The sequence below is a fragment of the Triturus cristatus genome, chromosome 3_2, assembly GCF_964204655.1.
Source record: "Triturus cristatus chromosome 3_2, aTriCri1.1, whole genome shotgun sequence".
NCBI classification, from domain to species: Eukaryota; Metazoa; Chordata; class Amphibia; order Caudata; family Salamandridae; genus Triturus; species Triturus cristatus.
This window is the reverse complement of record NC_140584.1, coordinates 875,502,117-875,515,369: the sequence shown is the minus strand read 5'-3', so window position 1 is coordinate 875,515,369 and position 13,253 is coordinate 875,502,117. Positions and strand designations below refer to the sequence as shown.

Below are 13,253 nucleotides of genomic sequence, written 5' to 3'. Positions count from 1 at the left end.
CGCAACATAGTTCACTACCAGAATGATGATCTGGTGGTCCAGTCACTTCCATAGGCATAGGGCTTCTTAGCACAGTATCCATGACCCCACTCCGCTATGCTTGTTACATTACCACATTGTGGCTGTGTGGTCTGTAAGGGCCCACATCAGCCTCCCCTTGATGGATGGCAGGTAGGGTTTCAGGAACAGACGGATCATCCGAAGGTCAATGTGGAGCGATTGGCAAGCAGAGAAAATCCTGAACCATCTCCTGCAAGATTTGGATGGAGCTGGAGGGACCATTTATATCATTTGGTTCAGGGAGGAAGTATATGGTATTTTTGTACCGTGAACCTAGCCAAAAGGCAGCATGAGCTGTACATGCTCAAAGCAAGCATAAAGTCCACAAGTAAGAGGAGAGGAAGCTGGGTTGTGGATGGTCAATGCACTGAGTTTGGTGAGTCTTCAAGTCTTTCCTAAATTGAAGCAGCTTTAAGGCGGGCGGTCCTGATGGATACAGAGATGTTCTTCCAGGTCCTGGGTGCATAGATGAACAAGGTTGGCTGTCTTGTTTTATACTTCTTAGTCTGTAATCTGATGGTATGCTCGCTGTGGGTGTGCAGATGGTGAGGCTGTCCACAAGATGGGGCGAGGGGTAAGATGGGGAGGGGCGTGCTGTTCGTGATAGCTTTATAGATGAAGTAGCTGATTTTGAGGATGGTTCAGAATGACAAAGGGGAGCCAATGGAGGTCCATCAGAATGGGGGTGGATGAAAAGGACTCCAAGAAGCCTCCCAGCCATCCTCACCGATTCTGAAACATCAGGATCATATCCTGAAGGTCCCTCACTCCTGCGGCGATGGGTTTCAACTCTGCCATTTCCAGGACAGCCTGAATGAAGGGAATCCTTTACAAGGGGCACAACTGGGACTTTTACTTGTTATTGGGATAAAAAAAATTGGCAGGAGTTTAGCCATCATCTAGAGGTAGTCTTTTACTGACAGTGGTAAAATTTAGCAGCCAGTCACCTAAGTAGGCAACACCTGCATCTCGGACCTCCAAAGGTGGCAGTGACCACAACCATCACTTTAGTGAATATCCAAGGGGACAAAATAAAGCAGAAATGGAGCATGGCAAATTTCAGTTCCCCTAATGTGACGGGAAAACAGGGCAGGGAGGGAATGAAGGTCAAGCGCAGGTGTTCTCTGTAAGCTAGCCCCTGGAATAACCACTAAACCTCCTGGGCTATTGATGGAACTGACTGGTGAAAAACAAAAGTCCTAAGAATTGTGCTGTGGCTCAAATGTCCTTCAATAGTATGAGCATCAAATCATCCTTCTCCCCTAGCAATCAAAGGGTGTGTGCATAAGGGATACCTGGACATGTCCTCAAAATCAAGAGCCAATAGCTCTGCTCTCACAGTCCATGTTGTCTAGATCAGCACAAAAACATACTTTGTAGTGCCAATTATTGTTTTAGCCAGCGAGGCCTCAACGTTGTCCGGGACAGACGGAAATACTTCCCTGGCAATGTCCCTTAAAGCATGGGTGCACCTGCCCAGAAAGCACACTCTGTTCAAGCATTTTCAGGTCAAACTGGTCGTAGAGATAAATCTCTTTGCATAGACATTAATAAGTTTCAAGTCTATCAAGAGGACTGGTCGGAATACCATTAGGAGTGACTTTACAAGTAAATGCATTTACCATCAGGCTTTCAGGCACAGGATGCCTTGTCTGAAAATCAGAGTCACCAGAGGGGCCGGCCTATGTCTTCTGGCAACATGTCGCCTGACCAAAGGGCCAGAGCACAGCTTGGATTAAGTACCACAAGGGTGTCCATAAGAGCCTCGTGGAATGGCAATAATAGCTCAGAAGAAGTTGGATCTGGTTGAAGGAGCTCATTTGCCTTTGTTTCATCAGTACGCAACTGTGAGTCATTAATAATAATAATAATAATAATAATAATAATAACAATAATTCACATTTGTAAAGCGCGAAGAATCACCCGTAAGGGTCTCTAGGTGCTGGGGGCCGTCGGGAAGATTAAGCAAGCTATTGCCCCTAAAACCCTCTGCTACCCTTCGCACGACTGTGAAAAAGGCACTTTTGCCCATTGGTGGTTGAGGTGGGGAGTCTAACTTAGTCTTTGGTGATGTATCTAGCCTACTGGCATTTTAGAAATGTAGGCAAAGCCCACTATCACTATTGTGGGGAGGGAGCAGGCTGTCTGCTTCATCATTACCAATGTTATAGGGGAATATTTTGCATACTCTGAACCAAGTCAAAACCTGATTCAAATAAGGCCTCCAGTCTCTGATAATAGTGGCGTGGAAGCAGAGATTGAGGATTAAAACTTGCTTGCTCCTTTGTGATCTCATAGCATGAGACAGGCCTACAGTGAACTGACAACAGCTTGGGTTTCGATACTGGCACCGGAGTTAGCACCAGTGGAATTGGCATCAGTAACAGCTAACAGCACGGAAGGGTGTGGAACCATGGGGCTGGAGTGTAAGTATGAACCAACGCTTGAATGGGCACAAGTCCTAATCTATGTGGTCACTTAGCATAGAGGGAGGACCAACTGACTTAAGTTGGGGGTCCCATAGAGCCCAAAGGCAAACTAGAGGAGGCGTCTGAAAAAGATGCAGCATGGCCTCCTTGAAGGCTGCAATTTGCTGCAGGGAAGACAATGATCTGGGAAATTAGGGGCCTGCGCTGAAAAGTCCTTGCCACTTGTAATCCACTAGGGACCGACTGCTGAGTTTGTCCGCCCTGGTGTTCAGGGAACCGGCCAGGTGTTGAACCACTAGGGATATGCCCTGCTGTTCCAGCCACGTCCAGAGGTGCAAAACCTCTTGACAGAGGGTCCACAACTTCACCCCGCCCTGTTTGTTGCAGTACCACAAGGCAGTGGCGTTGTCCGTGAACACCTGAACGGGCCTTCCCTTGAGGCTTTTTAGTGCCAATCGGATCACACTGAGCTCCAACAGGTTGATGTGGAGCCTGGCTTTCACTGAAGACCAGAGTCTTCTTATCTCCACCTCCCCCAGATGGCCGTCCCATTCCAGGAGTGTCGTGTTCATCACCAATGTGAGATCTGGTTGGGGAAGGGAGAGGGGTCTACCTGTGACCCATTCGCAGTTTGTTAGCCACCACTGCAGATCGCGCACAGTTCCCTCTGAGATCTGGACCAGGTCGGTGAGATTCCCCTGATGCTGCGTCCATTGGAACTTCAAGTCCCACTGCAGAGCCCGCATATGCCAACTGGCATGATTCACTAGCAGGATCAGTGTCCGTCTCACCGAAATCCAGGACAGTCAGGTGTGACTTCGGCACGTTGATCGTGAACCCCAGCAAGGAGGAGGATCGCTATAGTCTGGAGGTGGGAGAGGACTAAATGGGGGGAGCCCGTCTTCAACAGCCAGTTGTCGAGATAGGGGGAAGAGTGGAACCTCTGATCTCCGCAGATGAGCTGCAACCACCAGCATCACCTGGGCAAACACCCTAGGGGTACTGGTGGGGCCATAGGGGAGCATGGCAAACTGAAAGTGCTTGTGGCCCACCCCAAACAACAGTTAGCGACGATGGGCGGGCTGGACGGGAATATGGGAGTAAGCATCCTGCAAATCTAGCGCTACCATCCAGAATCCTGGTCTAGGACAGCCAGAACCTGAGCCAGAGCGAGCATCTTGAACTTCTCTTTTTTGAGGAAGTAGTTGAGGACTCTGAGGTCGCAGATAGGACGAAGGCCTCCGTCCTTCTTGAGGACCAGAAAGTAGCAGGAATAACAACCACAGCCTACTTCTGGGCCCCAGAACCCTCTCTATGGCTCCCTTGGCCAAGAGAGTCTTGACTTCCTCTCAAAGCAAAACAAGGTGATCCTCCGTCAGCCAAACATTTGTAAAGGGCATTGAGGAAGGGATAGTCGCAAAGAGGAGGGAGTAGCCCCTTCAAACTATCTGTAAAACCCAACTGTCCAAGGTAATGACGTATCCTGCCACCAACTGGATGCCCATGATCTTGGAGGACTGGACTAGGAGGGCTTGGAGGTTGAGGAGGGAGGGGAGTTTGTGGCCTGACCTGACTTCTGGCCGTGCAGAGGCTGCCGAACTTGCACGGTCCTCTGGCTCAGATAGGGCTGGCGCAGCTGGAAGCCCCTTCCGTAGCCACGAAAGGCAGACAGAGGCCGAAAGACTTGGCTGTAGCCCGCAACTCCTTGAAGCACTCTAGTACCGTGTCTGCCCTATCTCTCAAGAGACGAGAGCCATCAAAGGGCGTGTCCATCAGGTTGGCTTGGACATCCCCAGAGAAACCAGACATTCTCAACCAGGCGTGACGCCTAACGGCAACGGTCAAGGAAATTGCTCTGGCCAGCGAGTCTTGTGTGTGAAGGCCACAGCATACAGTAAACTTTGCTGCATCTCTCCCGTTTGCAACAGTTACGGCTGACCATTGCATCAATTTCATGTTCCTCAGTTCCCACTTCCAGACAGTTAGGGCCCCTATTATGGTAAACAGTTCAAGGAAGCCAATGTTGTCAGGGGAAACAGCCATCACAACGTGGCTTTTTCCCTTCATGTCATTACATCGCAAGCGTTACAACGCATGCGATGTAACAACGCGTAGCCATTACTACTCATGTTTTTCCATCGAATGCGCTTTTACAACGCATGTGATGCAATGGCTATCCACATTATTGTGAGGAAACAAGAGGCTCTTCTGTTTCCTCAAAACGACGTGCACAGTGCACAGCCCCTCAACCGGCGTGAAGCAGGAACCAGGAGAGAGGAACCACGAGGAGAGAGGGGTAAGGGGGATTGTGCCTGGGGTGGGGGTTACTTTTTTAGGGTAGTGTCGGGGGGTCATGCAGTGTAGTGTTTGAGTGTAGGGACTGGACTGGGGGTTAGGGGGTGTCGTACTGGCTTTAGTGTTTAGGGTTTGGGGTAGTGTTGTGGTGTGTGTGTAGTGCAGGGTAGTGTTTTAGGGTTTAGGGTAGTGACGGGGTGTTGTGCCGGGTAGTGTAAATGTAGGGAGAGGACAGGGGGTTGGGGAGGGCAGGGTAGAGTCACAACTTTCAAATTTTTACCATGAGAATACCTTTACCACGAATGCCTTTGCGTTTTAACGGCATGCGTGGTAAAGGCACAGTCATAGTAAAAGGTTTCGATGTAAGGGCATGTCGTTGTCATTGACATCACGTAGTCATACCTGCGTTGTAAAGGCATGCATGGTATTGGTAGGCGATGTAATGAGTCATATTCGTTGTCGGTGATGCCATGCTTGTGCCACCTGCTTGGGTATTGGCCTGCACACCATTTATCCCCCAGAATTGCCCCAAAGCCTGTGCTACCTAAAGCGTCTGTAAACCGGGCTATCTGCCTGGCTGTCACCCAGCCTTCTCTTCAGATTAGTACACCGTTAAAATCAGCCAGGAATGTGTCCCACATGAGCAGGTCCTGTTTGACCCCTGCTCCAAGCTTGATGTGGTGGTATTTGTGAGTGAGGTCTGCTGGGTTAAGCGCCTGGTGGAAACCTTTCCCGCGGGAATTACCCTGGCCGCGAAGTTGAGTTTACCAAACTACTGGAGGTCCCGGAAGGTTGCCTTGTCGCGGCCGCAGAGGCCCCTTACCTCTTAACTGAAATTCCTCACTTTCTCCTCAGGTAGTCTGGCTGTTCCTGCAACTGAATCTAGCTCTATCTCCAGAAATTTGATCTTTGTAGCGGGGCCTACAGTCTTCTCAGCTGCCAGCAGGATCCCTAACTCCCCAGCTAACTCCTGGAATGCTGCCAGGGTGTCACTACATTCTGATGACCCGGCGGGGCATGTGAACAAAAAGTCATCTAGGTAGTGGAGTTTACCCCCAGCGGGGTGCCGGTCATGCAGGGCTCATTCCAGGAAGGTGCTGAATTGCTCGAAGTATGCACAGGAAACTGCGCACCCCATCGGCATTGCTTTATCGATGTAGAGGGGTCCTCCCACTTGGACGGATGTACAAGCAAAAGGCGGAAGGCTGACTATGTCCGCTTTTGCCATGAGGGCCCCCTCCCTGGCCTGCCGACCATACTAAGTTGATGGCGTTGTCGATTGTAGCGTAACCCACTGAGCAAGCTTCGGCACTGATCCCATCATTTACTGACGTCCCCTCAGGGAAGGATAGGTGGTGAGAATTAGTCAGAACTGCCCTGGCTCCTTCTTGGGAACTACCCTCAGTGGTGAGATTACCAACCCCTCTTACAAGTGAGGCGGCAAGGGGCCCTCTATCCTACCCAGGGATTTCTCTTTTCCAAGTTTGTTATGGACCACCTCTGGGTGTTATAGGGATCATTTTAGGTTATTTGTGCTGCCAAGGAGGAGGGGACCTTCAAATGGTATAATGAACCCCCCCTCAAACCCTTGCACTAGGACTGCTGCAAATGTCTTGTTGTGGTACTTATTTGCTACAACTAGCAGTTTTGGAGAAAGGATTGGGTTTCGTGCCAATCCAAACATTAGACAAATTCCTACTAAGCTGTGAGCTGAATGATTTAATCAGGAAAATAAAATTGCGGGTTTTCTTCGAAAATAAAGAAACAAGTGAAATTCAGAAAGGAGACACTGGTCTACACCAAAAGTCAACATTCACACCTCCTTCAGCCACCTTACCAGTAGAACTACTGGCTTTTGAGAACGCAGTCTTGAGGGAAGTTGGAGAAATGGACCCAACCACCATGTGAACATTCCATAATACGACGAAACAGGAACACGAAGCCATTAAAATTCTGGCCAACATTAAGGACATTACCATAAAACCGGCAGACAAGGGCGAAGGGATTGTCTTACAGAGCACAGGAGCATACCGCCAAGAATGCCTCAGACTCCTGTCGGATGAAAGAAACTACAAACGCATCAGAGAGGATCCCACAGAACGGATTAGGATCGGAATCACAAGCATGATAGAAGCACTCCCCCATGACTGGGTAACCAAGAAGGAAGGGGAATTTATGATCAACACCCACCCGACAGTACCCTACTTCTACACAATCCCTAAGATACACAAGTCAGTGGAGAAACCACCAGGACGACCTACTGTTTCCGGGATCGGATCCATCCAGGAACCACTTTCCAAATTTGCAGACGCCTTCCTACGTCCATTGATACAGACCACTAACACCTACTTGAAGGACACCAAGGCAGTACTCTGCCTACTGAGAGATCTTCAATTTGATCCGACATGCAACATCCTGATTGGCCTAGATGTGGAAAGCCTTTATACAAGCTTACCACACAAAGCAACTATGGATATTCTAGAGGAAGTTCTTTATGGGTCAGCATGGCCCTACCATACACCACAACATGTGGTCCTAGAATGTTGCAAATAGGCTCCAACAGAACTACTTCCGCTTTGAAGAATCCCTTTTCCAACAACAACACAGTACCAGCATGGCCAGTACTTTTGCACCGAGTGTGGCAGGATTGCACGTCCATCATTTAGAGGAACAAAAGATCCTATCAGTCCAAAAACCACATCGCCAGAAGATTGTGGTATGGAAGAGATACATCGATGACATCTTGGTGATATAGAAAGGTGACGAAACAGAGGCCAACATCTTCCTGGAGTGGGTCAACCTACAGGACCCTTTCCTTAAATTCACCCACACAATGAGCAGGTCTGAGTTAGGCTTCCTTGACCTTAACATCTATGCAGTAGATGGTACACTCAAAACCACAACAAATTTTAAACCAACCGCAAAAAACTGCCTCTTACTGTACAACAGTTTTCACCCACGACATCTGAAAGAAAATCTCCCCTTTGGACAGTCTCTTAGACTCAGGAGAAACTGCACGGAAACATCGGATTATGACAAGCAGGCAAAAGACCTAGCAGAGAAACTAAAAAAAAATGGAAATACCCTTCCAAAACTATGGCAAAGGCAAAGAAAAGAGCATGAAATAATCATAGGGACGCCCTTCTAGAAACGTATGAAAGACAGGAGAACGAGAAAGACAAAAGACCCATCTGTATTACAACTTTCAGAGTAGCATCAGACAAAGTCGCAAAGTTGGTGAAGAAACATTGGCAGATTTTAAACAGTGGTACCTTGAACAGACCAACCCCAATGTTCTCACATAAGAGGGGCAAAAATTTGAATATACTGGTGCATACCCGCCCGGAGCCCCAAGACAAAAGTAGCCAACAAGTAATCAGTACTTTGCCAACGGGCCACCACCCGAGTGGTAACTGTAGTGTGTGCCACCTCACTACAACCACTAAAAGGGTCACTTTCAATACAGGAAAATCATGGGATTTGCGAAAATTCACCACTTGCAACACTATAGTTGTGTATCTGATTACGTGCCACTGTGATCTACACTATGTGGGTATGACAACCAGGAAGGTAAGCACAAGAATCTGCGGACATCGGAGCAACATCCGATGCCACAGAGCAAGTACCAGAATGACGGCACACTTTAATGAGAAACAACACACCACAAATGACATGCGGTGGGCAGTGTTGGATCACATAAAACCCTGTGATAATTTAGAACAGATGCTACTAGAGAAGGAGCAAAGATGGGTCTTCAAATAACGCACAGATATTAGAGGCTTGAACGGGAATATACCATGGGGCCAATTCACTAGATAAATGAACCCAGATATCTGAAATCTTAAACTGTCGCTACCAAATAACTATCCTTTTGAAACCTGATCTAATAACAATAACTTTCACCAAGTAAGCGGACAATCGTAGGACAGTTGCGCAAAATGACATCTGCTTATGAAATCACTAACCTACTTAACAGCCGCTTATTTGAAAATTAGGTCTTTTTGATTAACCAAAAGGAAGGAAGTAGAGAAACATCCCCAGGCTGTCTATTGATTTGTGATTACTCCATAATGGCTACTATCTTTGAGATTCATTTTATCCCTTAGATCAGGGTTTTATACTGCCCCCAACCTTTTGAAGAAACCCTATCTGGCATATTTTTTATGGCATGTTATGTGAAAATCAGGGTCCTACACAAAAATCAAGAATAAAGGCACTGAGGTTTTTACCCCGTGTTGTGAATAAATTAAAGGCTGTATGACAAACATCCCTAGTCTGTCTTTTCTGTTTATTGCCAGTTTGACCATTCCAATAGGAGTCTCTCTGTGTCCCTTAGACCAGGGTTCGATACCGACCCCAACCTCTTGACAAAATACCTGGCATCCTTCTATATTCATACGAGGGACTCCTGCACACAAATAAGTAATTTGGATTTTCTAAAGTCACCGCCCTTTTTCAAAAAATACAAACAATATGGTGGACCGTTTTCACCACAAAACGAGACTGTGCGTTACACGGTCTAGTCTCTGACAGCACGAGGACATGACTCGGCTGTTTTTTTAGACTACTTCTACCGGTACCGAGGCACAGACACGCTAAGACGCAGTCCGCCTTGGGAATGAATAGGTCGTAATGACGGAGGGTTGCTGAGCACAGTAAGACTTTTTCTCCCGACAGGAATCTACATAACCTTTATTTCCCGCATTTTCACCGCATTTCTTATTGCTTTTTCAAATCAGTTAGAGGAAGGCACAAAAGATGAATGGCTTAAAACAAATCCTTATAATTTCACTCCTTTGTGTATTTTTATTATAATATAGGGTTTCTACAGGCCCCTCCACCTAGACATACCATGAGGCGCATTTTTGCCACAAAATAAGTACGTTTAAAAAAGAAATTGATTTTATGTTACATGTTGTGTGCGTCCTGTTTTGTCCTTGACTACAAGTGTTTTTAATTATGTCTTTTAAACCTTGCTTGCTCACAATAGAGATAGAGTGTGGTATATTAACCCACACAGGATCTAAGCACTAATTATGCTTACTTTCTAGGGCACTTCCACCATATTATAAAGTACCTTCTTATACGCGCAGCGTAATGCCATAACCTGCCCACAAGAGCGGTGGGCAGGCAGTATGTATTAATTAGCATTTTGCTTTTTCTTCCCCATGACAGATACTACGTGTTCCGAATCAACTGTATGTATTTTTTTCCCAATGCTCACACAATAGGTGTGCATTCATAATTTATATTTCACTTTATTATAGGTCCTGCACGGAGTGGTACACAAAGGGCTGGTCCCTTTGTTGTCCTGAAGAAGAGGTTTAGGGGATACCTTGAAACATGTCAACACAATACTAGGGATTATAATTACAAGTTATTTTTCCCTTTTATTAACCCCTTTTTATCCTTACCAACTAGGAGCAGGAATAAAACATTAGCTCACTAGTTAGGTAATTTTTAAACATCACTTACACCACTCCCCCGCTACACCGCACTACACATATCCTCACAAAGTAAGTGCTCCTACGTAACTCTGCAAGTCGCAGCACGCCCCAAGCTGTATATGTTTGGGATGGCCCCAATGATGAAGCATGTCACCTAGGGGCAACCCTGGGTGAGTGAGGGGACTCAAGAAAATTATTCTTTCTTTTCTACCAGTAGAGGTGGTCTTTCAACTAATTGGTGAATCCCCCGTTTTTGGCTAGGTTCTCTTGATCCGTCATCTACAGATTATTTTGCTGTACTCTGATCACACAGGTGGGTGAACCTAGCCCAATCCTCTCCCCCCCCCCCCCCCCACTAATTTTTGATTGGTATTTATTGGCTAGCCTGCGGAGTCGATGTGTGTTGATGGGGGACCTGGCTAACCGGTAGTTGTACAATCCCTTTGGGCCCCCCCAAACTTCTTTGACTAGGTCACTGTTTTCTTCTCTTTCTTGTCCCCTCTATGCTCCTTCTTGCATCTACACCCTCTCGCCGGGTGCCCTTTGCCACACACGGAACATGTGTTAGAATTTGCATGAAGACCACGAAGTGCACTCATTGGCGTCGTACTTCCAGCAGATTGCCGCCTACCCTCTGGAGGGTGAGGGTTTCCATAGTTAAATTGTTTGGGCCTATGAAAGGACTTGCCCTTCCCTTTGTAGAAGGACCCCGTAAAGAGCTGCTCACTCTTTCCTGCCCAAGTTTTCACTTCTTTGGCTACCATCATTTTATGTATAAAGCCAGACATATTCCATTCCATTTCTCGGTGTGTCTGCCTCTTTAACCTGAAACCTTTGTCGTATTCCAACCATGCATCCCCTGGGAACTGTCTCTATGCCTTACGGATGTTGGCCTTGTATAACCATAGGTCTTCCTCGCAGCACGGGAATTTCTCAACTATTATGCATGCCATTATTTTAAATGTGTCCAACCAATCATCAAAATTCCTTTCCTTCCTCTCCCTTCTCCTTTACCTCCTATCCTCGTTCTTGTTGCAAACTGTCAGTTCCAATATGTCTAACTGTATCTCTAGCAGCGAGAAAATGTCAAATTCTTTTCTCCATATCCTCTCCTTCACTGCCAATGAGATAAGGCTTGCTAACCCTGTGGCCCTTGTGGTCATTGATGCCGAACCTGGCGAGGGTCTGGTGTAAGCTTCTGGAGCTAACGCTATTCTGGTAGGGTCGCTTGCTGTGCTTGCAGTGCCCTATGCCGCTAAGGGGGATCCTAGCTCACCCCATGCCTCTTGTAGGCCTGCCCTTGCAAGCGTTCCTGGAGCGCGCATCCCGGGTCTATCAAATGCCACGGTAACGCCGATACTCCCCCTTGAGGTTGTGCCCCTGTTTCTGCCCCTGTGATCCCAGCCCCTTAAGCAACAGGGGTGCCATTGACTTCAAGCATTCTTGTATAGTTGCACCAATATGCTCACCCTTTGTTGCTGCGTTGCTGGCGTCATTGTTGGCTCCTGCCGCCGCTGGGTTGGCCACAGGCGGCAAGTCTTTCTTCGGAGTTCCTCTTTTGGGTGCCACTGACCGGAGTGGTTTGGGCGCCGTCCTCTGTCTTTTCTTGTATGGTGGCGCAGTGGCGTTTCCCAGTGGTTGTTCACCTTCTCCCTCGTCTTGGCCCAAGTGTGACTGCGGCCAGCTGGTCCCATTGACCTCTGATGCCCTGGAGGCTCTCACGGCTACCCAGATGATTCCAATGAGGGCCTACTCCAGCGCGGGCTTCTTCCAGCTTCGGCTGCAGCACGACTTCGTCACTGTCAGAAAATGCAGGGGGAAAGGAGAAGGTGCACCAGAGCAAGGCGCCTGAGCACAGCGCAGACGCTCACAAGGGCAGCACACGGCGGCGGGTCCAACTCCACTGCTGGGGCCCGCTGTGGAAAGGCAGACACTGGTTTAGGGCCTGGTTCGGTAGTACCACCGTATCTCTGGTGATGCTGTTCCCGGGTCACAAGGGGACACCTACGAAAGGACTTTGTTGGGACAACACGCAGAGCTTCCCCTTGCCACGATCATCAGTTACAAAAATTCCTCCGTGCGTCGCTCCCCTGCTCCACGATGATAGGAGCTACCTGGGAGAGCGGCGGCTTATATCCCCCCACGCATATTTCCGCCTTGCTGTTGGTGGGCCATGGGGGGTTTGTACTTCGCCAGGCCCCCACCATTGGACGGGGGCCTTGTGCTTCTCTGGCACCCGTGGGGAGGGTGCAGGGCTACAGCGCTCCGCTTCTAGGCGCTCTAGGGCTCCCAGAACCGTATCCTTGCAGGGCTTGTCATCTGTTATGGCGCCGGCCCTTGAGGCCCCCTTTGTGGGCGGCCTCTGCAAAAACAGTGATGTTATACTCTGGAAAACCTTGTCAAATATCTAAGGGACTCCCCTACCTTCCTAGTTTTAAATTCTTTATTTAAACTGTGTATCCAAAGTTTAATGCTGAACCCTAGGTTATCTCTTCCTTGTTCAGCTAAATGTTTTTTGCGCTGTTATTGTAAGTAACATTTGTTGCACGCTGAAGTAGTCTATGAATTGTCATTATGATGTGCATTTTAAACAACCGATCATGTAATCTTTCCTGGGTGTCTAAGACTGAAGGCTAACTTTTCAGACTTTCAACTCACCCTGTAAGGCAGTGGTCTTCAAACTTTGATGGCGACAAGAGGGAAGAACTATATTAAACATGGTATGTGAATTCTACACACAGCCATAAATGCTGTTTGCCAAACTCTGCAGGTCAATTAAAAGCAATGGAAAAATAAGAACTTTTTCCAAATAAATGAATTTCAAAATAGTGTAATAATAAAATTGCTAATCAAATCTGGTTTTGTCTGGAACGGTCCAGATTAAATCAACAGACCTCAAGAAAAATCTACAGGAACCTTTGAAATAAATAATAGCAGCTGAGCCACATTGGTAGGGGTGATGTGGGGGCTAGCAGGTAGTTAGTGAAATGGTGAGTGCACTGTATTTCCTTCCTACTGGACT

General features: G+C 47.7%; 1 protein-coding gene across 2 annotated transcripts in view; it reads right to left on the bottom strand.

Annotated features, from left to right (window-relative positions):
- The window catches only part of CPD (carboxypeptidase D), a 752,391-nt gene that overhangs the window by 10,236 nt on the left and 728,902 nt on the right, over positions 1–13,253 (bottom strand). The gene's annotated exons all lie outside the window — the stretch shown is intronic.